A 26,633-nucleotide genomic window follows, 5' to 3' on the forward strand; every position below is an offset into this window, starting at 1 on the left:
AGAGAGAGAGAGAGAGAGAAGCTTTCCATGAGAGAGAGAGAGAGAGAAAGTTAATTCTCCACAGAGAGAGAGAGAGAGAGAGAGAGAGAGTTTTACACAGTTTTCCTCCTCTCCACAGGACCAAACGATTCTTTCTCTCTCTCATGGCAAAAACTCTCTCTTTCTTGTGGAAAACTATCTCTCTGTCTGTCTGTCTGTCTGTCTCTCTCTCTCTCTCTCTCACCACACACACACACACACACACACCTGACCCCACGCAAGAGTCTTTAAAGCACCATCCAGAGAGAGAGAGAGAGAGAGAGAGAGAGAGAGAGACCCCAGGCAGTATGCCTCTAACAGTGGAAGTGAGAAGACGCGTCGATCTCGCTCTCTCTCTCCCTCCCGCTCTTTCTCTCTCTCCCTCTTTCTCTCTCCAGTGGATTCTGGGTTTAACGTCGAGTGAAATATTCGTTGGTTTATGTAATTAAACCGGAGGATCTTCTGCCGATTGGTTTATGGTTTAACAAGGTAATTGTATGTTGGTTTAACTGTTTTTAAAATTATCTTGATATATGAGCTTAAATATTTTAATTTATATATCTTAGATGGACCCATACAGTGTCTTTATAATATACAAATCTTTTACTCACTAAACATCCACTTTTTTTTAAGCTAGAACTCCCATTCTCTCCACGGGAACAGACCATCCCACTCTGCTTTTTCTCAGTACCTCTGTTTCCACGACCTGCTTTCAGCTAAATTTGCTTGTTAGGTTGTCAGGTAAATAAATGGATTAATTCTATCAAATAACACAATCTATATAAATCTATATACGCCATTAAAGATTTATTTGTTTATGTGCAATGGTAAACTTTATTATTAAGTTGTATATGTATGCAATTGGGTGTTTAAATGTATGCATGTGCATGTATATCTGTACTAATGTAATCAAAGGTCTGAAATTATATATGTAAGTATAACTGTTCTCTCTCTCTCTCTCTCTCTCTCTCTCTCTCTCTCTCTCTCTCTCTCTCTCTCTCTGTATAAGTTGATCCATAATGTATATATGTGTATATATATATATAATATATCTATACAATGTATTTATAGAAACAAGCATATATACATATAAATACATACATACACACGCACACACACACACACACACACACACACACACACACACATATATATATATATATATATATATATATATAAAACACACACATATATACACACAAACAAGCACTACCGAAGCACAGCGCAGAATGAGGCAGGTTGCAAGAACCCACTGCAATGCTAAGCAAGCAAACGGCTTGATTAATACAGTCTGCAGGACTGTTCACATTCTCTCAGTTCCTCTGCCGGGCAATAAAGACTCTCGTGAGAGAGAGAGAGAGAGAGAGAGAGAGAGAGAGAGAGAGAGAGAGAGAGAGAGAGAGAACCATCTTGTCTAACAGACTTAAAAATTCACACTTAAAAACTCATATTTTCTATTTAACCAAGTGCCTGGATGAGGAAGGTAACTATCCTCTTTCCATAACCGAAATAAGATTTCTTCTCAGTTATATAATTGGACTTTGTCTTTCTGTTTGTGGTTAAGCAATTATTAACCAGAAATTAACCGATATTTGGTTAATTGAAAACAGCCCCAATTTCTGTAGCCTCAGGAAGCTAATGAGGTCATTAGGAGGTCATTAGCCAGGTTAATTATATCAATTATCCAGGTGTGGAATCACTGAATGATTTTGAAATTATTTTTGAAAATTTTTATTTTAAATTTTCATTGATTGCAGATGCTTTGGTCATAATTGATAATTACATTTAATGTAATTTTCCATCTTAAAGTTTATATTCTTGTTTATTAATCATTCTGGAAAATATGATCTAATTAAGGCAATTATTTTTACCACTTAGTGTAACTTTTTCCTACATGCACCATTTTGGTCTTATTTCAGTTATGGAAAGAGGGCAGTTACCAACCTCATCTTGGCACTGCCTATGTTAAAAAAAGTGGGAAATTTAAAAAAAAAAAAGTGGGAATTTTCAAATGTGATTTTCAAAGGTTTGTGACAAGCTTGTTTCTCTCTCTCTCTCTCTCTCTCTCTCTCTCTCTCTCTCTCTCTCTCTCTCTCTCTTTAACAACAGACATAAAATCATCAAATAGTGTGGGGGAGGAAACCCTTCAATAAATGAAGCCATTGTGACGGGACGGAAAGAGAATTAGGGAAAACATTACTTGATAATAAAGATGGGGGACGAGGGACAAGATTGGTAAAGCTCTGGGAAGCTCTAAGAAGCTTTCAGGTCTTGTGAGAAGCTCTACAAAGCTCTGAGAAGGTTCTGCATATTCTAAGAAGCTCTACGGAGATCTGTAAAGCTTAGAGAAGATCTTAGAGCTCTATAAAGCTCTACGAAACTCAAAAGATGCTCATTTAAACTCTAAAAAGCTCTACGAAGCTCAAAGATGCTCCTTCAAGCTTCAAAAAGCTCTACGAAGCTCAAAGATGCTCGTTTAAGCTTTAAGGAGCTCTGCAAAGCTCACGAGGCTATTTTCAGCTCTAAAAAGCTCTACGAAGCTCAAAGAGACTACTTTCAGCTCTAAAAATATCTACGAAGCTCTTAAGAAGCTCTAAAAAAGAACAAGATGCTCTACAGAGCTCTACAAAGCTTCTAGACATTCTAAAAGGCTCGAGAGAGAGAGAGAGAGAGAGAGAGAAGGAACGAACTCAGAGGAGGAATAAAATAATAATAATAATAATAATAATAATAATTATTATTATTATTATTATTATTATTTTTATTATTATTATATACATACAGATAGACCGCTAGATAAATAAATGGATAATAAATAAAGATAAATAGACAGATAGACATTTCCATTCCAAATTCCGCGCCCAAGTGGGCGTCCATTTTTCGGGCGCTCCGAATTCCTGTCCAGGGGGCCGTGTAATTATTCCGCCCAGAGATTCATACATAAATACAGCCATTTGAACCGCCCACTGTATCCCTTAAGCCTGTAAGCTTTTTGTACTCTTTTTGTAACCACAGTGGCAGTCATTCCCATATGCTAATTGCTGCTGCCAACGACGAGACACCAATATGTATTCCGGATTTTTTTTTTTTCCCCCACGAATTTCCGACTGGCGTCGACGCGTGAATTCATTTCCGGATGAAATGCTTTCCACGATTTGATCTGGCGGTCATTTTGGTGATTTCAATAATAATAATAATAATAATAATAATGATAATAATAATAATAATAATAATAATAATAATAATATAATAATAATAATAAAGTACAGAAACTCTTGAATTTTTTTTGCATCCGAATCTAAAAAAGGTTATTTAGCCCACCATAAATATATTATCATTATAATATATTACCATTATAGACATTAAAATGATTACCATTAGTATATTAAATTTAGAGAGAGAAACTTTCCAAGGCAAAAGCTCCCATCTCGTTTGTTTACAAAAGTGACGTCACAAAGATCATCATCTTCTTCTTCTCTATTATTTAATGGGGGGAAATGAGGCCTCAAGATGCAGAGAAACTCTACGGGAACTCCTCTCCAGGTTTCAGTCTTCTTCCCCAAATTGGTTTTCTGCTAAAAATTCTTTTCCCTTTTTTGTAATTTATAATGAAATTTTGATAATACTGGAAGGGCTGGAGAGGCAGGGTGTAATTGCATAACACACACACACATACACACACAATCACAAACTCGAATTTCAATTTCATAATCTTTCTAATTTAATAAACTATATTTTTCATTTTTTCATTTTTATATTCTCAGTTTTATCACCGAAATATTTAATATTTTCAAGATTATTTTTCCGAGCTTCTGAACGAAACGGAAAAAATATTGTAGGAATATTTTATTTTCATTTTAATTATTATATTTTTGTGTGAACACGTGACGTTGTGGGAAAAAAAGATTAAAATTCGGCTATTATGAAAGATATTAAAAGCCCATAATATCAGCAGGTACACAAAATGGCTGATAAACATGAAAGTACTTTGTTTTATCAATTTTTCTTATATACTCTTTTTTAAATTTCTTTTTACTCTACGGCATTTGAAAAAAAAAAACTTCAATAGACATTTTCCCCAGCCAGGAAAACCTTTGCATAAACAGGATCACAAAAAAATAATGTTTTTAAAGAAAAATTTTAAAAAGTGGGACTTAGAGTTGAAATGGCGTGTGAGGAAAAAAAAAATAAAATAAAAATAAAATAAATAAAATAAAATAAAATATTGTTCTATTATAAATTCTAATGTGTTTTTGGTAATAAGCTTTACTGGTCCCTTCCAAGTTGAACTTTCAAAAATTTTCAAGTCATTAATTTCCTTGTGATTTATATATTTCTTTTTTGTGTGTGTGTCACGGTTCAGGCCTGAGAGATGAATTGATATATAATCCATCCCAGGAACCAGGTTGTTTTGCTGATATTATTATTATTATTATTATTATTATTATTATTATTATTATTATTATTATTATTATTATTATTATTATTACCAACAAAAGCTTGACTATTTATAAGCTTCTCTTGACCATTTATTGTTGCTATTATTAAATAGGTCTCTCTCTCTCTCTCTCTCTCTCTCTCTCTCTCTCTCTCTCTCTCTCTTTGTGTTGATAAGTGACAAATTATTCATAGCGCAATGCTGGGTGCAATATGATGAATCATTATGACAAATAACTGATTTGAACGAGGCTATATCAACCTCTCTCTCTCTCTCTCTCTCTCTCTCTCTCTCTCTCTCTCTCTCTCTCTCTCTCTCTCTCTCTCTCATTTGGAGACAAATAGTTTCCCACAAATTATGAGGTTTCATAATATGGTGATGTTGACTGATGTTGTCGATGTTGGTTGCATAATGATGATGCCTGCGTTGGGGGAGAGAGAGAGAGAGAGAGAGAGAGAGAGAGAGAGAGAGAGAGAGAGAGAGAGAGAGAGGTCCTTCTGAATATAACCAAGAAAAAGTATACGTAAAGATTATAGCCAGGGATATATCGCTTCTTATATACCAAAATGAAAGGATAGAAAATCTTGGAGTAATAGAGATATAACTAATGTAATATAACCAATTAAAAGCACATATAACCCCTCGAGGTATAGCCAAGGGAGAGGGATATATCCCTTGTAGTATAACCTTCCAATAATATATATTATATTCCCCAGAGTATAACCAAAGAATAGAGATTATATCCCTTATAGTATAACCTAATATTGACGCCATTGTAAGGATAAATGCATCGTGTAATTCTGATGAGTCTGGTGCCAGTGACACTCTCTCTCTCTCTCTCTCTCTCTCTCTCTCTCTCTCTCTCTCTCTCTCTCTCTCTCTCTCTCAAAGCAAGAGATAATAATATATTCTTATTTCTTATGCCTGAAGCGTTTAAGAAGGCTTCCTATATTCACGGGAAAACGAACAGTTTTCTCTCTCCCAAAAAATTACTGACCCTTGTTTGCACGAAAATGTTGGGCCAAAACGATTCACCCTGAATCTGTTAAGCCTTCTTCTTCTTCTTCTTCTTCTTCTTCTTCTTCTTCTTCTTCTTCTTCTTCTTCTTCTTCTTCATCTTCTTCTTCTTCTTCTTTAAAGAGTAAAGTGAGAGCGAAACCACCTGGCCATAATGTTGGAACCCGTGATCCAATATTAGAGAGCAAATTCCACCTTTCTTTTCGTGGGATATTTTGAGGCGGTTTCTGGGCATTGCATTGTGGGAGAAAGGGAATATTACTTTCTTTACTTTCTATATTGCTTTCTGAAGGGGATTCTCAGTTGAATTTAATGTCGGTGCTTTCGAATATTCAATATTTTTAAAATATGACATCTTAAATTCATTTTTGGAATGACATTAATCAGAGATATAAGTTTGTTTACTTGTTTTTAGAAGTATATGTAAGTCTGTCTCGAATTAGGGGTTACGTCTGTATGAAATTGTATTGTTTATCTTAATTTTTAACGGATATACTCCATTATTGGAACTCTGAGATTACATTTTCACGAAAATGTAATTTCTATAGATCACTACATTTGAGATAATATATATATATATATATATATATATATATATATATATATATATATATATATATATATATATATATATATATATATAAATATAAAGATTCCTGTATCTATAACTTCAATTAATGGAAAGCTTCCCTAATCATGAGTGCTTTGCCCAGAAAGACATTGCAGAATTTGTTGCAAAAAGTATAATTAGAGATTAAACAGAATTCATTTCTGCAATCAGGGATTGAAAGTGGAAATGGAATATAATGAAAAAATAATAATTGCTGGAGAACTTTGCAATTAGTGAAGGAATTAAGAGTGGGGGAGAAATATCTAATGTATGTGTTAGGAATATTATTATTATTATTATTATTATTATTATTATTATTATTATTATTATTATTATTATTATTATTATTATTATTTGAAAAGAAACCTTTCCTAGTTTTCACGAGGAATTTTGGGATGAAAGTGCAAGCCTTACACCCTGTTCCATTAATGTTTTTTGTAATAAATAAATATATATATATATTATGTATGTATGTATGTATGTATGTATATATACTTTAAAACTGAGAGGGTTCCCATAAACAGAAATAAGAATGAAGGTTTTCACCAAATGAAGATTTATTTAGCTCGGCCATTCCGTGGGAGGACCCGGCCCCCAAATTGTGTTACTCAGACATAAAAGTGCTTTATGTCCGTCTTTACGAGAGGGAGACATATTTGGGTTGAGGTTGGTTCAACCACACCCCCCCTCGTCCCCCTCCCCCCATGCCCGGACATCCCGTTATGCAGATGTTTTCCATTTTTGGGTGGTTTGTGTTGGTGTTTGTTTGTTTGTTTGCACGTACGTGGCTGTTCAGTTTTTGGAATGATTTTTCATGTCTGCAGAGTTTATTGCTTCATACATATACATATACATGTCTATATTATATACATAAAATATAAATTATATATATATAATATAGGTATACAATATATATTAAAAAAACATTAATGGAACAGGGTGTAAGGCTTGCGCCTTCATCCCAAAATTCCTCGTTGGAAAACAGGAAAGGTTTCTTTTCAAATAAAATAATAATAATAATAATAATAATAATAATAATAATAATAATAATAATAATAATAATAATAATAATACCTTTATCATTATTCCTAACACATACATTAGATATTTCTCCCCACTTTTAATTCCTTCACTAATTGCAAAGTTCTCCAACAATTATAATTTTTCCATTCAATTCTATTTCCTCTTTCATTCCCTGATTGCACAAATGAATTCTGTTTAATCTCTAATTATACTTTTTGCAACAAATTCTGCAATTTCTTGCTGGGCAAAGCACTCATGATTAGGAAGCTTTCCATTAATTGAAGGTATAGATAAAGGAATATATATATATATATATATATATATATATATATATATATATATATATATATATATATATATATATATATATATATATATATATATATATATATATATATATCCAATGTAATTACCTATAGAAATTACATTTTCGTGAAAATGTAATCTCAGAGTTCCAATAATCAAATTATATCCTTTAAAAATGAAGAGAAACAATACAGTTTCATACAGACGTAACCCTAATTCGAGACAGAGTTACATATACTTCTAAAAACAAGTAAACAAACTTATATCTCTGTTTAATGTCATTCCAAAAATGAATTTAGGATGTTATATTTTAAAAATATTGAACATTCGAAAGCAACGGCATTAAATTCAACTGAGAATCCCCTTCAGAAAGCAATATAGAAAGTAAAGTAAAGAAAGTAATATTCCCTTTCTCCCACAATGCAATGCCCAGAAACCGCCTCAAAATATCCCACGAAAAGAAAGGTGGAATTTGCTCTCTAATATTGGATCACGGGTTCCAACATTATGGCCAGGTGGTTTCGCTCTCACTTTACTCTTTAAAGAAGAAGAAGAAGAAGAAGAAGAAGAAGAAGAAGAAGAAGAAGAAGAAGAAGAAGAAGAAGAAGAAGAAGGCTTAACAGATTCAGGGTGAATCGTTTTGGCCCAACATTTTCGTCCAGACAATGGTCAGTAATTTTTTGGGAGAGAGAAAACTTCGTTTTCCCGTGAATATAGGAAGTCTTCTTAAACACTTCAGGCATAAGAAATAAGAATATATTATTATCTCTTGCTTTGAGAGAGAGAGAGAGAGAGAGAGAGAGAGAGAGAGAGAGAGAGAGAGAGAGAGAGAGAGAGAGTGAGTCACTGGCACCAGACTTATCAGAATTACACGATTCATTTATCTTTACAATGGCGTCAATATTAGGTTATACTATAAGGGATATATTCTCTATTCTTTGGTTATTCTCTGGGGAATATAATATATATTATTGGAAGGTTATACTACAAGGGATATATATATCCCTCTCCCTTGGTATACCTCGAGGGGTTATATGTGCTTTTAATTGGTTATATTACTCCAAGATTTTCTATCTTTTCATTTTGGTATATAAGAAGCGATATATCCCTGGCTATAATCTTTACTTATACTTTTCTTGGTTATACTTCAGAAGGACCTCTCTCTCTCTCTCTCTCTCTCTCTCTCTCTCTCTCTCTCTCTCTCTCTCTCTCTCTCTCTCAGGCATCATTATTATGCAACCAACATCAACAACATCAGTCAACATCACCATATTATGAAACCTCATAATTTGTGGGAAACTATTTGTCTCCAAATGAGAGAGAGAGAGAGAGAGAGAGAGAGAGAGAGAGAGAGAGAGAGAGAGAGAGAGAGAGGTTGATATAGCCTCGTTCAAATCAGTTATTTGTCATAATGATTCATCATATTGCACCCAACATTGCGCTATGAATAAATTGTCGCTTATCAACACAGAGAGAGAGAGAGAGAGAGAGAGACTGAGAGAGAGTCTTGATAATAGCAACAATAAATGGTCAAGAGAAGCTTATAAATAGTCCAACCTTTTGTTGGTAATAATAATAATAATAATAATAATAATAATAATAATAATAATAATAATAATAATAATAATATCAGCAAAAACAACCTGGTTCCTGGGATGGATTATATATCAATTCATCTCTCAGGACTGAACCGTGACACACACAAAAGAGAAATATATAAATCACAAGGAAATTAATGACTTGAAAATATTTGAAAGTTCAACTTGGAAGGGACCAGTAAAGCTTATTACCAAAAACACATTAGAATTTATAATAGAACAATATTTAATTTTATTTTATTTATTTTATTTTTATTTTGCTTTATTTTTTCCTCACACGCCATTTCAACTCCTAAGTCCCACTTATTTTTATTTTTCTTTAAAAACATTATTTTTTTGTGTCCCTGTTTATGCAAAGGTTTTCCTGGCTGGGGAAAATGTCTATTGAAGTTTTTTTTTTCAAATGCCGTAGAGTAAAAAGAAATTTTTATAAAAGTATATAAGAAAAATTGATAAAACAAAGTACTTTCATGTTTATCAGCCATTTTGTGTACCTGCTGATATTATGGGCTTTTAATATCTTTCATAATAGCCGAATTTTAATCTATTTTTTCCACAACATCACGTGTTCTCAAAAAAAATTAATAATTAAAATGAAAATAAAATATTCCTACAATATATTTTTTCATTTCTTTCAGAAGCTCGAAAAAATAATCTTCAAAATATTAAATATTTCGGTGATAAAATTGAAAATATAAAAATTAAAAAATGAAAAATATAGTTTATTAAATATAGAAAGATTATGAAATTGAAATTCGAGTGTGTGTGTGTGTATGTGTCCTGCATCTGCATCCTGCCTCTCCAGCCCTTTCAATATTATCAAAATTTCATTAAAAATTACAAAAAAGGGAAAACAATTTTTAGCAGAAAACCAATTTGGGGAAGAATACTGAAACCTGGAGAGGAGTTCCCGTAGAGTTTCTCTGCATCTTGAGGCCTCATTTTCCCCCCATTAAATAATAGAGAAGAAGAAGATGATGATCTTTGTGACGTTACTTTTGTAAACAAACGAGATGGGAGCTTTTGCCTTGGAAAGTTTCTCTCTCTCTCTCTCTCTCTCTCTCTCTCTCTCTCTCTCTCTCATAATGTTAATATACTAATGGTAATCATGTTAACGTAATGATGTTACCACCAAATGTCGTGGTGTTCTTTTCTTCATTTCTTTTATAATTGCTTTGTCATTTCTAGCTAATTGTTAGAGTCCCAGGAAGCTTATTAGGAAAAGACAGTGCAGTTTTTCTTACTTCATTAACACACTAATAAAATAACTGCATATATACAAGTTAAATATATATACAAGTTAAGTACTACGACTAAGAATCGAAGTACGAGCCTTTCTTGAATGTTCTTAACCCAGAACTGGTGGGGCTCTCGACCTCACTCCACTAATGTTCTTGAATCTTCTTTCTCTCTCTGCTTCTCTCCCTTCTATCTTCTATCCGTTCTATCTGCCTTTATCTCCCTTCAAACTTGCTTTTTGAAGGTTCTTCAAATAAAATGTCCATCCCAAGGTAGGCGGACCATCGCTTCTGTTCCGCCTTGTAGTCGTCCTTTAGTGGTTGGGGATTATCTATTACGTCCCTTCGGGTGTGATTAATTGACTTAATCCCTCCTTCGTGGGTGGGACTAATGATGTCACAGGAAGTCTTCAGGTTCCGGCAAAAGTTGAAAGGTCAGCTCACAGGCGAGACGGTTAGGCAGTTTTGTTATGATTGCCTTTGGATTACTCTCGCGCCAATCATAACACTTCCTCTCTCGCTCTCTTTCTCTGTCTATCATTTGTCTATTACTGGTTCCCTCTCATTTCTTCTTCTCTCTGGAAGTAAGATAAAAGGAAATTTGAAAAACCCTCAATTGAGAATAATAAATAATAATAATAATAATAATATAATAATAATAATCATTATTGTTATTATTATTATTATTAAAACAACCAAAATGGTTGCCAGATCAAATCATGGAAATAATTTCATCCAGAAATGGATTCACACGTCGACGCCAGTCGGAAATTCGTGGGAAAAAAATCCTGAATACATTTTGGTGTCTCGTCATTGGCAGCAGCAATTAGCATATGGGAATGACTGCCATTGTGGTTACAAAAAGAGTACAAAAAGCTTACAGGCTTAAGAGATACAGTGGGCGGTTACAAATGGCTGTATTTAGGTACGAAATTCTGGGCGGAATAATTCCATGGTCCTCTGTTTATTTTTCTGTCTTATCCATCTATCTATAAATCTATAAATCTATATATATATATATTTAAAATATTTTTATATCGAATTCAACAGATCTTAGAAATAACTTAGGGTTTTTTATTTTCATAATATTGAAAGGGCTGGAAAGGCTGTTATGCTGCCATTGCCTCAGGGGGTCCTGTGCCCTGGCTTCCACCAGGGGATGGTTACACACCAGAATGGGAGCCTTCCTGTTTGATGTCAAATGATAATTGAGCTTTCATTTCATATAGAAAGGAAAGGTGGATGGTAGAAAGTTGGTGCTTTCTTTTTTCTGAATACAGGAGAAAGTGGGTTGTATCTTTTCATGGATGCAGGAGAAAGTGGGTGTTTTCTTTGCCTGGACACAGGAGAAAGTGGATGCTTTCTTTGCCTGGATACAGGAGAAAGTGGGTGCTTTCTTTCCCTGGATATAAAAGAAAGTAGACCCTTCCATTTCACCAGGGTCGTGTGTAATGCTGTACAAACCAGGAACCTTTCTTCCAGTGACACAAAAGGGGATTTCAGTGACAGGGCAGTGACTGACTTCTCTTAGTAAATGGACGAAAAAGGGGGCCCTTAGCGCTTTCTAAACACAAGTAAACACCCTTTCAACATACCAAATGGAGGACAGGTTTTCTCAGGGACATGTCACAAAGGGGATGCTTAGCTTTTCCAGGCTCATTTACAAAAAGAGGACCTCAAGCTTTCCAGAAAACACAATTATCACCCTGGAAAATGGGAACTATTTTTAGGCCACCAGGGGAACACAGAAAAAAGGTGACCTTGGTTTTAAGGAAACACTGATGAAAGGGGACACTCACCTTTTCCCAGATACAAGGGGGCCATGTCGGGGTGAGACCCCCCCAATATATTATGAGTTAGTGTAGGAAGGAAACAGGTTTTCAATAAGGTAATTCTTATCTTTATTAATCTGTCTGCTTGAATAGTAGAGCTTAGGCTATTAGAATTTCTTCAAAATATTCCCAGTACCCAAAAATACCCCAACACTGGGCATTAATTCAGGGTACACAATGACTCCTCCCTACCAGACTGCAAGAAAGCAAAACATTGCAACAATTCTTCCACGATTTGCAATGGGTGTTCTGCTGTCTACCGGATACCTGACAACTTCTTCAGACTCACAGGAGACTGAATTCACCAAAGGCCATCTCTTCTCAAAAAGGATTCCGAGGCAGAAATGAAGGATTGTATCTATAAATACAGCTGAATTCTGAATCCTGTAAAGTCCAGACATACCTGTAGGTCCCTGTAGATCCAGCCCATTTGCAGATCTTCCAGGCTTTGGCCTGAAATATGGGCTGAAATGTGTGATAAGCAAGTGGTCATATTCACTAAAACTACAATACAAAGGTCGTGGACTCTGAACTTTGACTTCTGACCTTATCCCATTTTCCACAGGGAGAATTTGGAGAGTCAGGAGATGGAATTCGATAAAGAGACGGTTCTTTTCCTTCTTTCCCACGCTGAGATCGAACCCGTGTTTAAGGGGGAGACATACGTATTGCAGCGCTGTTTACACAGATTCTTTTGTGTCTGTGTGAGTGTGTCTGTAACGCTTTCAGGAAACGTATACATATATAAAGAAGTAAAACAATAAGTGTACTGGAGAATTCCATTACTGGAAGGAGTCTCTACGGGACATGAAAAAATAGATATAAAATAGTTGACCAGTTTTGATCAAATCTTGTTTTTCTGAGTAAAATATTCAACAAATACAATACTGGATTTTGTAACTATATGTTTACATTCTTCATTCATAATACATCGATGTATCTTAATGTATTTTACTGCATTACTGTATTTTGATTTATTTTTGCTATTATGAAAAGGAAGACCATAAATTTGACATTTGTTTGGTTGTCATATGTTAAACAGAATTGCTGAGAGAGAGAGAGAGAGAGAGAGAGAGAGAGAGAGAGAGAGAGAGAGAGAGAGAGAGAGAGAGAGAGAGAGAGAATTTTAAAGAAACGTCTTGATTTATAATAGAAATTGATATTAATAACATAAGTGATTTTGCATGCTACGGGGTCAGGGACAGGTCAGAGTTTAGGGTGTGTCTGTAGGCAAAGAGGTCACATATAGGTCACAACCGAATGTGACCTTATATACGAAAAGGTCAAATAAAGATAAGAGGTGCCGTGAGTAACTCTGATCTCCCATCTTTAATGTTCAAATATTAACGGTGGGCCCAGAAACGCATTTATGTTCAGAGACGCAAAAACATTCAAGAGTTTTCAGAGAGAGAGAGAGAGAGAGAGAGAGAGAGAGAGAGAGAGAGAGAGAGAGGAAGGTGAAACATTCAAGTGTCTTAAACAGGTTTAACCTCAAGGAGAGGAGGAACGTGCCTTTTCCATGTTGAGAATCACTGGTTTGTAAACAGACTTATTCAAACCTCTCTCTCTCTCTCTCTCTCTCTCTCTCTCTCTCTCTCTCTCTCTCTCTCTCTCTCTCTCTCTCTCTCTCCTTCTTTGCCGGCTGATTCCCCATTCTCTCCACATGGCTAAACCACTTCCTAACACTTATTCAGTTGCTCTCATAATCTCTGCCATGTTGTCAGTCACTTTTCAACTTTCCCTTCTTGAAAACACTTGCAACTCTTTTGCAAGTTCCTGCAGTTTCTCCTTACTATTTCCATTGAACACTCTTTCACTGCATCACTGTCTCACGCACACTTTGACACCAAACCAGCCACTCACCTCTCTCTCACCTTGACCTTTCTGCAAATGGATAATTATCCCTCACCCAGTCTTTGGGAATCTTTCCTTCATGTAGATAGACCTTACACATCCTGGCCAGCCATTTGATCACACTTTTCCATCGGGTTCAGGCGTTTTTCCATTCTTGAGAACATTAATTAGCTTCCTTACACCTCCACAGAGTCAGTAAATTGAGCATTATTTAAATAAATTTCTATTTTTTCTTTCCAAATCTGAAAAATTTTCTAAGTACTCACTCCATCGACACATGGCTCCGTTTACTTCACTTTCTTCTTTCCTATTTACTTTCTCACATTTAGTCACAAACTTTCAGTTTATTCCTTTTTATGAGGAATGATGCAATGTCTTGCAACTCCCATAAACATATTAATCAATATTTTGTACCAATATGGCATCTATAAGTGTGAGAAATGAGTGATAATGATGTAATTAAGAAAAAGAGGCAAATAACGGAAATGAGAGGAAAGGAATAGTGAGGAAAGACGCAGAATTACAAGATAATAACAGGACGTTATAAAGAAAAAGGTGAGATAGACGGAATAATAAGAAAGGTCATAGATAAAAAGTAAGATAGATAAAAAGTAAGATAGATAGCTGAAGAGTTGGTAGGAAAGAGAAGTGTGTCTTTCTGTAAAGAGTTAAAGAAGAATAAAGAGATTACAATACGCAGGAGACATAATAAACACGATAAAAAGAATATCTGCAAGATTTCCTGGCAAACATTCCCTCCGGGTACAACATAAACTTCGCGTTGAAGAAACGCGAATATAAATATTCGCGAATATTTATTCCTCTCTTACAACACGTTTCCACTTATTTCCCGTCAGAGTTCGTGAGAATGCGTTTACTTTTTCCCGCTCTGTGTCACACAACGAGGTCTCCTTTCCTGGTTGTGGCTGTGATGTGCACGGGTTCGTTCTCAGCGTGGGGAAAAAGTGGGTGAAACCGTCTCGTTATTGAATTCAACCTGACTCTCCAAATCCTTCCAATGGAAAATGGGATAAGGTCAGGGGTCAACGTTCAGAGTTCACGACCTTTGTCTTGTCGTGGTTTTGGTGAAATGACCTTTTGCTTTTCATGACTTCAGCCCATATTTCAGGCCAGGGCCTGAAAGATCTGCAAATGGGCTGGGTCTATAGGGACCTATAGAGATCTACAAGGATCTACAAATATGTCTGGACTTACAGGATTCAGAATTCAGCTGTATTTATAGATACAGTCACTCATTTCTGCCTCGAAATCCTTTTAAAGAAGAGATGGCCTTTCGTGAATTCAGTCTCCTGTGAGCCTGAAGAATTTGTCAGGTATATGGTACATAGCAGAACTTCCATTGCAGATCGTGGAAGAATTGTTGCAATGTCTCGCTCTCTTGCAATTTGGTAGGGAGGAGTCAATGTGTACTCTGAATTAATACCCAGTATTGGGATATTTCATGGTATTGGGAATATTTTGAAGAAATTCTAATTGCCTATACTCTTCTATTCAAGCAGATAGATCAATAAAGACAAGTATTACCTTATTGAAAACCTGTTTCCTTCCTACACCAACTCCTAATATATTTGGGGGGTCTCACACCACCTGGCCCCTTTGTAACTGGGAAAAGGTGAGTATCCCCTTACAGCAGTCCCTTAAAACCAAGTTCCCTGGTGGGCCCAAAAAAATATAGTTTCCCTTTTCCAGGGTGATAATTGTTTTCTGGAAAGCTGAGGTCCTCATTTGTAAATGAGCCTGGAAAACCTAAGCATCCCCTTTGTAACATGTCCCTGGGAAAACCTGTCCTCCCTTTGGTGTGTTTAAAGGGTGTTTACTTGTGTTTGGAAAGAGCTAAGGGCCCCCTTTTCTTCCATACAGCATTACACACGTCCCTGGTGAAAGGAAAGGTTTTGCATGTGTCCCTAGCAAAAGAAAGGGTCTACTTTCCTTTATATCCTGGAAAAGGTAGCACCCACTTTCTCCTGTGTCCAGGAAAAGAAAGTACCCATTTTTAATTTTGTCCAGTAACAGAAAGCGCATACTTTCCCCTATATCTAGTAGATAGCACCCACTTTCTCCTCTGTCCAGGAAAAGATAGCACCCACTTTCTCCTCTGTCCAGGCAAAGATAGCACCCACTTTCTCCTCTGTCCAGGAAAAGATAGCACCCACTTTCTCCTCTGTCCAGGAAAAGATAGCAACTTTCTCTGTCCAGGCAAAGATAGCACCCATTCCCACTTTCCTTTCTATACGAAATAAAAGCTCAAATATTTTGACATCAAACACTGAAGCAGAGAAGAAATTGCAAGAAATATAAACAAAAGAATCCTGGCCTCCCTCCACCGTATCACGTCCGTGTTCATCAAATATCTTTTGAACATCTCTTTACTTCCACGTGATTCAGCTCAACACGAATCACGAATCACGAAAGAGGAGCCATTTGTGCACTTCATCACGACAGAACAGTTCGTGTCAGCGCGGAACTAATATGCATAAAAGGCCATTGTCGTTTCTCTCTGTCACAGTTTCCGACGTCCTGAATATGGCGTCGGGGAATATGGCAGACAGAACTCTGAACATTTTAGATAATTCTCTTCGGATTTATAGGTCAGCAGTTCCCACTGAATAAAGTTTGTCTAGTAAGTTTTATCCAGTGTGTAAACACTGCTCTGTGCATCTCGGCCTCTTCTCCATCTTGCTTCTTTCTGCAGAACTTTGGGACCAAAACGGGACTGAAGTAAACAGATACTCAGGACGAATCTGAGGGGGGCCGTTGCATAGGCCTATACCAACCGTCACTATTTCCTATAATTATCAGATCTTTCTGTTTACAATTTACAGAAAGTGGTTCTGTAAACGAAATATTTCACAAAATTGATAAAGAATGATTTACTTTGTCATTATTCTTGTGAATCGTCAAAAATAAAGGTTTTGTCATTATCAATTGTTTCTCTGTAGGTACCATAGGCCTAGACCAACCACCACTATTGCCTATAATTATCAGATTTCTCTTTTTACAGTTTACAGAAAGTGGTTCTGTAAATACAGACCATTACAAAACAGACGAGGGAAGTATTTAACTTATCATTATTCCTGTGAATCGCCTCAAAATAAGATTGTGACACTATTAGGTGTTTCTGGAAGGACACAAATCTTGTCTCATGTAATGTTGGAATGTACGATTATAAGCTAAGTTCTAAATGATTACGTAAACACAAAGTGTTCTAAAATAAACAGATTACTTTTCAGGTAAGCAAGTCCTGTATTAGACAGGAATCAGACACGCTTTAGTAATAATAAGACCAAAATGGCCGTCACAAACAAAAGACAATCAGGTAATTCGTTTTCTCGCGACTGGGCTGAGTAAAAAAAAAGTTCCCAGGAATCTGGACGAAGAACGAGTCCTGTACTTGTATCTGTAGGCCTGTACGGTCCTGCAAATAGTCCAAAATATTGTTGAACCTCTCATGACACAACAGGCCCACCCCCATCCCTCCCTCCCGAAAAATGGCCCACGTAAAAGGCGAAGCTTTTTGAGGCTGAATTAAATACCTGTTATTATCTTTAACGGTCTGGTGGATTTATCTACGCTCTACACACAGACGCTTTTGTGTGTGTGCAAGTGTGTGTGTGTCTGTAACGCTTTCAGGAAACGTCTATTTATAAAAAAACAACAGGAAAACAACGCGTGTATTCGAGGATTCCATTACATTTTTACGATACAGCAAAACTTCAAAACTGAGTCTCTGTTGGGAAAGACACAATGGATATAAAATAATTGACCAGTTTGGATCAAATTCGTTTTTCTCAATCAAATATTCAACAAATAGAATCTCGCATTTTGTAACTGTACACCTACATTATTCATTCACAGCGCATTAATGTATTTTGAAATATTTCACTAAGATACTGTATTTTGGTGTATTTTAACTATTTTGAAAATGACCATAAATTTGAAGTACTTTGGGTCTCATGAGTTAAACAGGTTGCTGAGAGAGAGAGAGAGAGAGAGAGAGAGAGAGAGAGAGAGAGAGAGAGAGAGAGCATAAGCAATCCATTATGTTGTTTTGCCTCGTTGTTTTCAAAAGTTGTTTTGAAAGAAAAGTCTTGATTTGTGATAGAAATTGAAATGATTAAGAATATAAGTGATTTTGCATGCTAAGGATTCCCATACAAGTCAGAATTAAGGGTGTGTCTGTGGGCAAAGAGGTCACATACAGGTCACAATTGGCTGTGACCCTGTATACAGGGGTCAAATAAAGATAAAAAAAAAGGAGAGGTCATGAAAAGATTTGACCTTCCAATGCACAGATTTGTGAAGAACACATTTGTTTTTTATTTATGCAGCAAAATGACCCAGATCTCTCTCTCTCTCTCTCTCTCTCTCTCTCTCTCTCTCTGATGTTACTGAGAGAGAGAGAGAGAGAGACTTGATTCACACACACACACACACACACACACACACACACACACACATATATATATATATATATATATATATATATATATATATATATATATAATTTATCTATTTATTTATTTATTTATGAATGTATGTATTCATGTATGTTTTATAAATATATACTACACACACACACACACACACACACACATATATATATATATATATATATATATATATATATATATATATATATATATATATATATATATATATATATATATATATATATATATTATATGTATATACATACAAACATGCATACGTACATACATACGCATTTCAGCCTTGACGCTTGGCTAGCATTCACTGAAGACTGCTCAAACTGAAGACCTAAAAGAAACATTAAATAACAGAAATATCGCCTCTGCCTGCACGTGCATTCATCCGTTAAATTATTTCAGTTTCCGAGGGCGGTATTTGAGATATTTCGACGCTCAATTTTTCGGTTTCTCTCAGTAATCAGTTCACCTTTCTCCAACACTGCAAGGGTCCACTGTACTCGATTCCCTGGGACCCGAAGAACGTCTCCCTCACGAGTCCTTCTTCAAGGTGCTAGGTGCTGAAGGAGTCTTCAGGAAACCGTGATAATCCAATGGACGCTCTTCCAGGAGTCCTCCAGGTGCTGGGAGCTGAAGAAGACGGCTCCGGAAGATCCCGGACTCGCGGAGACTTCAAGAAGACGTGATAATCCAATGGGCGTCTCTCCAGAATCCTGCAGGAGTTGGAAAAATTCTCTCGAGGAGGTCTGGCAGGAGGAGGATTCTGGGAGCCCCGGAGAACCCGCTTGCCCTTTCCGAAAACTAAAGATAGTCTCGACTGATTCATTCGAGCAGGCAACAATGTTGACACGAAGCCTGAACTTTATTGTGCAGAACTTATTGGCCTTGGGAAAGGGATGCTTTTCCAAGTATACTGGTTATTGTTGTTATGGCCTGCTACTCGTAGCAGTGAATGTACTTCTTATGTTGGACGGAAACAAGAAACCTGACCAAAGGACCCACACCCCCAAAGTTACCAAGACCGAAGGACAGGAACCGAAGACTTCACCACACGTACCACCTAATGGCCTGAAGGACCTTTACGAACGGAAGATCGAGAATGTCGTTTCTGAGTACGAGAAGCGACTACAAATCGTGAAGGACGAGAATGCTGGTCTGTTGGAATCTGCCAAGGACAAGGACGAACTCATCCACCAACTGACGGAGGACGTCGAGCGTCTGACGAAGAGGGTCGTGGATCGTTCCTGCAGAGGAACTCGTCATTCCCCACTTGCTGATGACGAGTTTTTGCAGCTGCTGGACGAATTTGTTAATGACCCCGCGGCAGACGACTTCCCCGAGCCGTCTTTGCTGGATGACTTCAAGAGGAGGTTCCTTTTCGAGATGGTTCACGCCCAGAAGAGGAAGCTAGGACGAGCACTGCGGGAGAAGGAGGATCTGAAGGAACAGCTGGAACGCCGTCAAACCACCACGTCCAAGGAAGAGCCTTCGGAGGAACGCCAAGAACTCCCTCAAGTGGTCAGCACTCTCAAAAGCCGCATCGAAAAACTCGAGCACGAGAAGAGGGAGATGGGACTGATCATGGAAAGACAAATGGCACATAGCAAAAGGACTGAGGACCAGAAAGAACGCGTCATCGAACATCTGATGAAGAGGGTAAACCAGCTGCTACAGGAGAGGATGCAAAGTTATATGACAGACAAAGAAGCGGAAACCCCTGTTTGGCAGGAGTCCAGGACCGATACTGGCTCAAGCACACGCGAAAGCGAGAAAGTTTTAGACACGCCAAGGACTGATGGGATCTCGAGCACGCTAAGAAACGGCCGGACAGCAAAGGAAGCACCTAGGACTGATAGTGTCTCAAACAATACGGAGATTGAAAGCATATCCAACCCTAGTGTTTGGAGCGCGGATAGTGGCGAGAGAAACGGACCTGACCAAATAATAGACACTTCTGTTGTAAAAACTGCCCACAGAGGAAATGCAGTAAAACTCCCCATGGAAGACGAAGGCGTGGCTTCCCGTCAGCCAGTCTCCGTGCCCACCCTCTTCAGACAAAGAGCGGAGGAATGTCAAGACCTGATCGCTCTCCATTACAAGGAGGAAGGGGAGTGGAAGGGAATCACTTACAGGCAGTACTACCAGCAGGTGAACTCAGCGGCAAAGGCCTTCATCAAGCTCGGCCTGAAAAGACTCCATTCAGTGTGTATGTTCGGCTACAACAACCCAAGGTGGTTCATGGGCCATCTTGCAGCCATTTTCGCAGGTGGCATTGCAGCTGGAATATACCACACCAACGAGATCGACGCCTGCGAGTACATAGCGCGAGATGCCAAGGCCAACATATTTGTGGTGGAGAGCCAGAGGGAGGTCTCCATCATGAAGGAAGTGCAAGGACGGCTCAAGCAAAAGCTGGTCATCATCCAGTATTCCGGGGAACCAGACGACGAGGACGTATACAGCTGGCAGGAACTCCTGGACATCGGCGAGAAGGAGTCGGACGAAGAACTGAATGAGCGGCTGGCCCAAATTGCAATCAACCAGTGCTGTGCCCTCGTATACACTTCGGGTACCAGCGGCGTGTCGAAAGGCGTCATGCTCAACCACGACAACCTGACGTGGATGTGCTCCGTGTACGCCGACTATTTAGGCATCAAGCCAACGAGGGTCCTCAGCTACTTGTCGCTTGCTCATATAGCCGCTTTGATAGTCGACCTGTACGGCTCCATGGTGTACGGCGGCGAGGTCTACTTTGCGGACAGAACCATCATGCAAGGGATGAATTTAGTGTTGACGCTCCAAGACGTCCAGCCAACATTCTTCTTCACGGTTCCAAGAGGCTGGGAAAAGATCTACGAGACCTTGCAGAAGGAAATCGACGGCGCACCTTGGATAAAAAAGCAGATTGTAGGCCTAGCTCGTAAGATTGGCACCGAAGACTCGGAAAGGAAGCAGTCTGGAAACCAAAAACACCCATTTGGATACTCTCTTGCTGACAAGTTGGTCTTCCAGAAAGTAAAGACAAAGCTGGGCTTACAGAATTGCCAAGTTATCCTCTCTGGTGCGAGCGGTCTGTCAGTAGAAATTTCACAATTTCTCCACAGTCTTGGCATTACGGTTTTAGAATCTTACGGACTGTCGGAGAGTTGTGGCCCTCACACTTGCGGCATACTGAACGACTTCTTGATAGGAGCAAGCGGTGCGGTGAGAGATGGATTTTACGGAAAGATAGCTGATCCTGATGACGAAGGCAACGGAGAAATCCTGCTGAGTGGAAGGAACATAGCGATGGGCTACCTGAATAAAGAGAAAGAAACAAACGAAACAATAGATGACGAAGGATGGCTCCACACAGGTGATATCGGGAAGATCGACACCAGGAACTATTTGCACATCACAGGTCGTCAGAAGCGCCTGATCATCACTTCGCAGGGATACAACGTAGCCCCAGAGCCCATAGAGCTCAAGGTCAAGGCTAAACTTCCCTGCGTCAGTTTCCCAGTACTTATCGGAGACGACAGGAAGTTTCTGTCGATGCTTCTTCCCATGGCAGCAGAGATCGACCCCGTTAGTGGGTTACCACTCCCGCATTTAGCTCCCAACACTATTGCATGGTGTCGAAACGTTGGATCTGCAGCAAACACCATCGACGATATTTTGGAAGGCCCTGATGAGAAGGTAATGCAGGCAATTCAACAAGCCATTGATGAGGTCAATGCAGCTGCTTACAATAATCAGCACAGGATACAGAAGTGGGCTATTCTGCCCTTAGATTTCACCATCAATGGACAAGAACTCACGCCAACAGCCAAGGTGAGAATGAACATTGTTACAGAGAAATACAAAGACATCATTGAGGACATGTATGATGTATAAAAAGAGGCAATGACCGCAGAAAGGAGAGCCTGTGTTCTGTGAAGGCCATGAATGCAGAAAAGGGATCCTGGCTTGCGCTGGGACCCATTAAGGTGATGGCAGCAGAACGGGGATCCTGGCTTGCACTGGGACCCATTAAGGTGATGGTAACTTACCAAAATACTGACCTCCCTGGGTGTCCCCCCACCCTTGGGAGGTTAGAATTCTGGTATGCATGCTAGAATGCAGAGCATTTGTGGGTGGCCCCCCGCCCATGAATGCTAGCATTCTAGTGTGAAACCATCATCTTTTGGAAGCCCATGCACCAGGATCCCAAGAGGCAATGGCAGCATTACAGGATGCAGGCCTCCCTGGGTGTCCCCCCACCCCTGGGAGGTTAGCATTCTGGTGTGCAACCATCACCTTTGGAAGTATGTGCATGGATCCCAAGAGGCAATGGCATCATAACAGAATGAAGGCCTCCCTGGGTGTCCCCCCACCCCTGGGAGGTTAGCATTCTGGTGTGCAGCCATCACCTCTTGGAAGTATGTGCATGGATCCCAAGAGTAAATGGCATCATAACAGAATGAAGGCCCCCTGGGTGTCCCCCCACCCCGGGAAGGCTAGCATTCTGGTGTGCAGCCATCACCTCTTGGAAGTATGTGCACCGGATCCCTTCAAGCAATGGCAGAACAACAGAATGCAGGCCTCCCTGGGTGTTTGGTGTGCAACCATCACCTTTTGGAAGTACGAGCACCGGATCCCTAGAGGCAATGGCAGCATAACACAATGCAGGTCTCCCTGGGTGTCCCACCACACCAGGAAGGTCAGCATTCTCGCGTGCAGCCATCAGCTCTTCGAATTAAATGCACCAGGATATAGGAGAAAGTAGGTGCTTTCTTTTCCTGGATACTAGAGAAAATGGGTGCTATTTTTTCCTGAATATAGGAGAAAATGGGTACATCCTTTTCCTGGACACAGGAGAAAATGGGTGCATCCTTTTCCTGGACACAGGAGAAAATGGCTGCATCCTTTTCCTGGACACAGGAGAAAATGGGTGCATCCTTTTCCTGGACACAGGAGAAAATGGGTGCATCCTTTTCCTGGACACAGGAGAAAATGGTGCATCCTTTTCCTGGACACAGGAGAAAATGGGTGCATCCTTTTCCTGGACACAGGAGAAAATGGTGCATCCTTTTCCTGGACACAGGAGAAAATGGCTGCATCCTTTTCCTGGACACAGGAGAAAATGGCTGCATCCTTTTCCTGGACACAGGAGAAAATGGCTGCATCCTTTTCCTGGACACAGGAGAAAATGGCTGCATCCTTTTTCCTGGATCCTTTTCCTGGATACAGAGAAAATGGCTGCATCCTTTTCCTGGACACAGGAGAAAATGGTTGCATCCTTTTCCTGGACACAGGAGAAAATGGCTGCATCCTTTTCCTGGACACAGGAGAAAATGGCTGCATCCTTTTCCTGGACACACAGAGAAAATGGTTGCATCCTTTTCCTGGACACAGGAGAAAATGGCTGCATCCTTTTCCTGGACACAGGAGAAAATGGTTGCATCCTTTTCCTGGACACAGGAGAAAATGGTTGCATCCTTTTCCTGGACACAGGAGAAAATGGCTGCATCCTTTTCCTGGACACAGGAGAAAATGGTTGCATCCTTTTCTGGACTGGACAGGAGAAAATGGCTGCATCCTTTTCCTGGACACAGGAGAAAATGGTTGCATCCTTTTCCTGGACACAGGAGAAAATGGCTGCATCCTTTTCCTGGACACAGGAGAAAATGGTTGCATCCTTTTCCTGGACACAGGAGAAAATGGTTGCATCCTTTTCCTGGACACAGGAGAAAATGGTTGCATCCTTTCCTGGACACACACAGGAGAAAATGGTTGCATCCTTTTCCTGGACACAGGAGAAAATGGCTGCATCCTTTTCCTGGACACAGGAGAAAATGGTTGCATCCTTTTCCTGGACACAGGAGAAAATGGCATCCTTTTTGCATCCTTTTCCTGGACACAGGAGAAAATGGTTGCATCCTTTTCCTGGACACAGAGAAAATGGTTGCATCCTTTTCCTGGACACAGGAGAAAATGGTTGCATCCTTTTCCTGGACACAGGAGAAAATGGTTGCATCCTTTTCCTGGACACAGGAGAAAATGGTTGCATCCTTTTCCTGGACACAGGAGAAAATGGTTGCATCCTTTTCCTGGACACAGGAGAAAATGGTTGCATCCTTTTCCTGGACACAGGAGAAACTGGCTGCATCCTTTTCCTGGACACAGGAGAAAATGGTTGCATCCTTTTCCTGGACACAGGAGAAAATGGTTGCATCCTTTTCCTGGACACAGGAGAAAATGGTTGCATCCTTTTCCTGGACACAGGAGAAAATGGTTGCATCCTTTTCCTGGACACAGGAGAAAATGGTTGCATCCTTTTCCTGGACACAGGAGAAAATGGTTGCATCCTTTTCCTGGACACAGGAGAAAATGGTTGCATCCTTTTCCTGGACACAGGAGAAAATGGTTGCATCCTTTTCCTGGACACAGGAGAAAATGGTTGCATCCTTTTCCTGGACACAGGAGAAAATGGCATTGCATCCAGGAGAAAATTTCCTGGCATCCTTTTCCTGGACACAGGAGAAAATGGTTGCATCCTTTTCCTGGACACAGGAGAAAATGGGTGCATCCTTTTCCTGGACACAGGAGAAAATGGTTGCATCCTTTTCCTGGACACAGGAGAAAATGGTTGCATCCTTTTCCTGGACACAGGAGAAAATGGTTGCATCCTTTTCCTGGACACAGGAGAAAATGGTGCATCCTTTTCCTGGACACAGGAGAAAATGGTTGCATCCTTTTCCTGGACACAGGAGAAAATGGTTGCATCCTTTTCCTGGACACAGGAGACACAGGAGAAAATGGTTGCATCCTTTTCCTGGACACAGGAGAAAATGGTTGCATCCTTTTCCTGGACACAGGAGAAAATGGTTGCATCCTTTTCCTGGACACAGGAGAAAATGGGTGCATCCTTTTCCTGGACACAGGAGAAAATGGTTGCATCTTTTCCTGGACACAGGAGAAAATGGGTGCATCCTTTCCTGGACACAGGAGAAAATGGTTGCATCCTTTTCCTGGATACAGGAGAAAATGGGTGCATCCTTTTCCTGGACACAGGAGAAAATGGTTGCATCCTTTTCCTGGACACAGGAGAAAATGGTTGCATCCTTTTCCTGGACACAGGAGAAAATGGTTGCATCCTTTCCTGGACACAGGAGAAAATGGGTGCATCCTTTTCCTGGACACAGGAGAAAATGGGAGAAAATACAGGAGAAAATTGCATCCTTTTCCTGGACACAGGAGAAAATGGCTGCATCCTTTTCCTGGACACAGGAGAAAATGGTTGCATCATCTTTTCCTGGACACAGGAGAAAATGGTTGCATCCTTTTCCTGGACACAGGAGAAAATGGTTGCATCCTTTTCCTGGACACAGGAGAAAATGGTTGCATCCTTTTCCTGGACACAGGAGAAAATGGTTGCATCCTTTTCCTGGACACAGGAGAAAATGGTTGCATCCTTTTCCTGGACACAGGAGAAAATGGTTGCATCCTTTTCCTGGACACAGGAAAGACACAGGAGAAAATGGTTGCATCCTTTTCCTGGACACAGGAGAAAATGGGTGCATCCTTTTTGGATACAGGAGAAAATGGCATCCTTTCCTGGACACAGGAGAAAATGGGTGCATCCTTTTCCTGGACACAGGAGAAAATGGATGCATCCTTTCCTGCATCCCTTTCCTGGACACAGGAGAAAATGGCTGCATCCTTTTCCTGGACACAGGAGAAAATGGTTGCATCCTTTTCCTGGACACAGGAGAAAATGGTTGCATCCTTTTCCTGGACACAGGAGAAAATGGTTGCATCCTTTTCCTGGACACAGGAAAGAAAATGGTGGCATGCATCCTTTTCCTGGACACAGGAGAAAATGGTTGCATCCTTTTCCTGGACACAGGAGAAAATGGTTGCATCCTTTTCCTGGACACAGGAGAAAATGGCTGCATCCTTTTCCTGGACACAGGGAAAAATGGTTGCAGAGGAGAAAATGGCTGCATCTTTTCCTGGACACAGGAGAAAATGGTGCATCCTTTTCCTGGACACAGGAGAAAATGGTTGCATCCTTTTCCTGGACACAGGAGAAAATGGGTGCATCCTGGACACAGGAAAATTTCCTGGACACAGGAGAAAACTGACACACAGGAGGGTGCATCCTTTTCCTGGACACAGGAGAAAATGGCTGCATCCTTTTCCTGGACACTGCATCCTTTTCCTGGACACAGGAGAAATCCTTTTCCTGGTTGCATCCTTTTCCTGGACA

The 26,633-nt window shown here is 39.4% G+C and overlaps 1 protein-coding gene across 2 annotated transcripts in view; it reads left to right on the forward strand.

Moving 5' to 3' along the window:
• Positions 1–338: 338 nt before the first annotated feature.
• The window catches only part of LOC136856229 (muscle, skeletal receptor tyrosine-protein kinase-like), a 79,251-nt gene continuing 52,956 nt past the window's right edge, over positions 339–26,633 (forward strand). For both annotated transcript variants that reach the window (XM_067133920.1, XM_067133921.1), the window contains exon 1: positions 339–507. The gene's annotated coding sequence lies outside the window, so the exon portion shown is untranslated. The remainder of the gene's footprint in view (positions 508–26,633) is intronic.

Source organism: Macrobrachium rosenbergii, chromosome 35 (genome assembly GCF_040412425.1).
Source record: "Macrobrachium rosenbergii isolate ZJJX-2024 chromosome 35, ASM4041242v1, whole genome shotgun sequence".
NCBI classification, from domain to species: Eukaryota; Metazoa; Arthropoda; class Malacostraca; order Decapoda; family Palaemonidae; genus Macrobrachium; species Macrobrachium rosenbergii.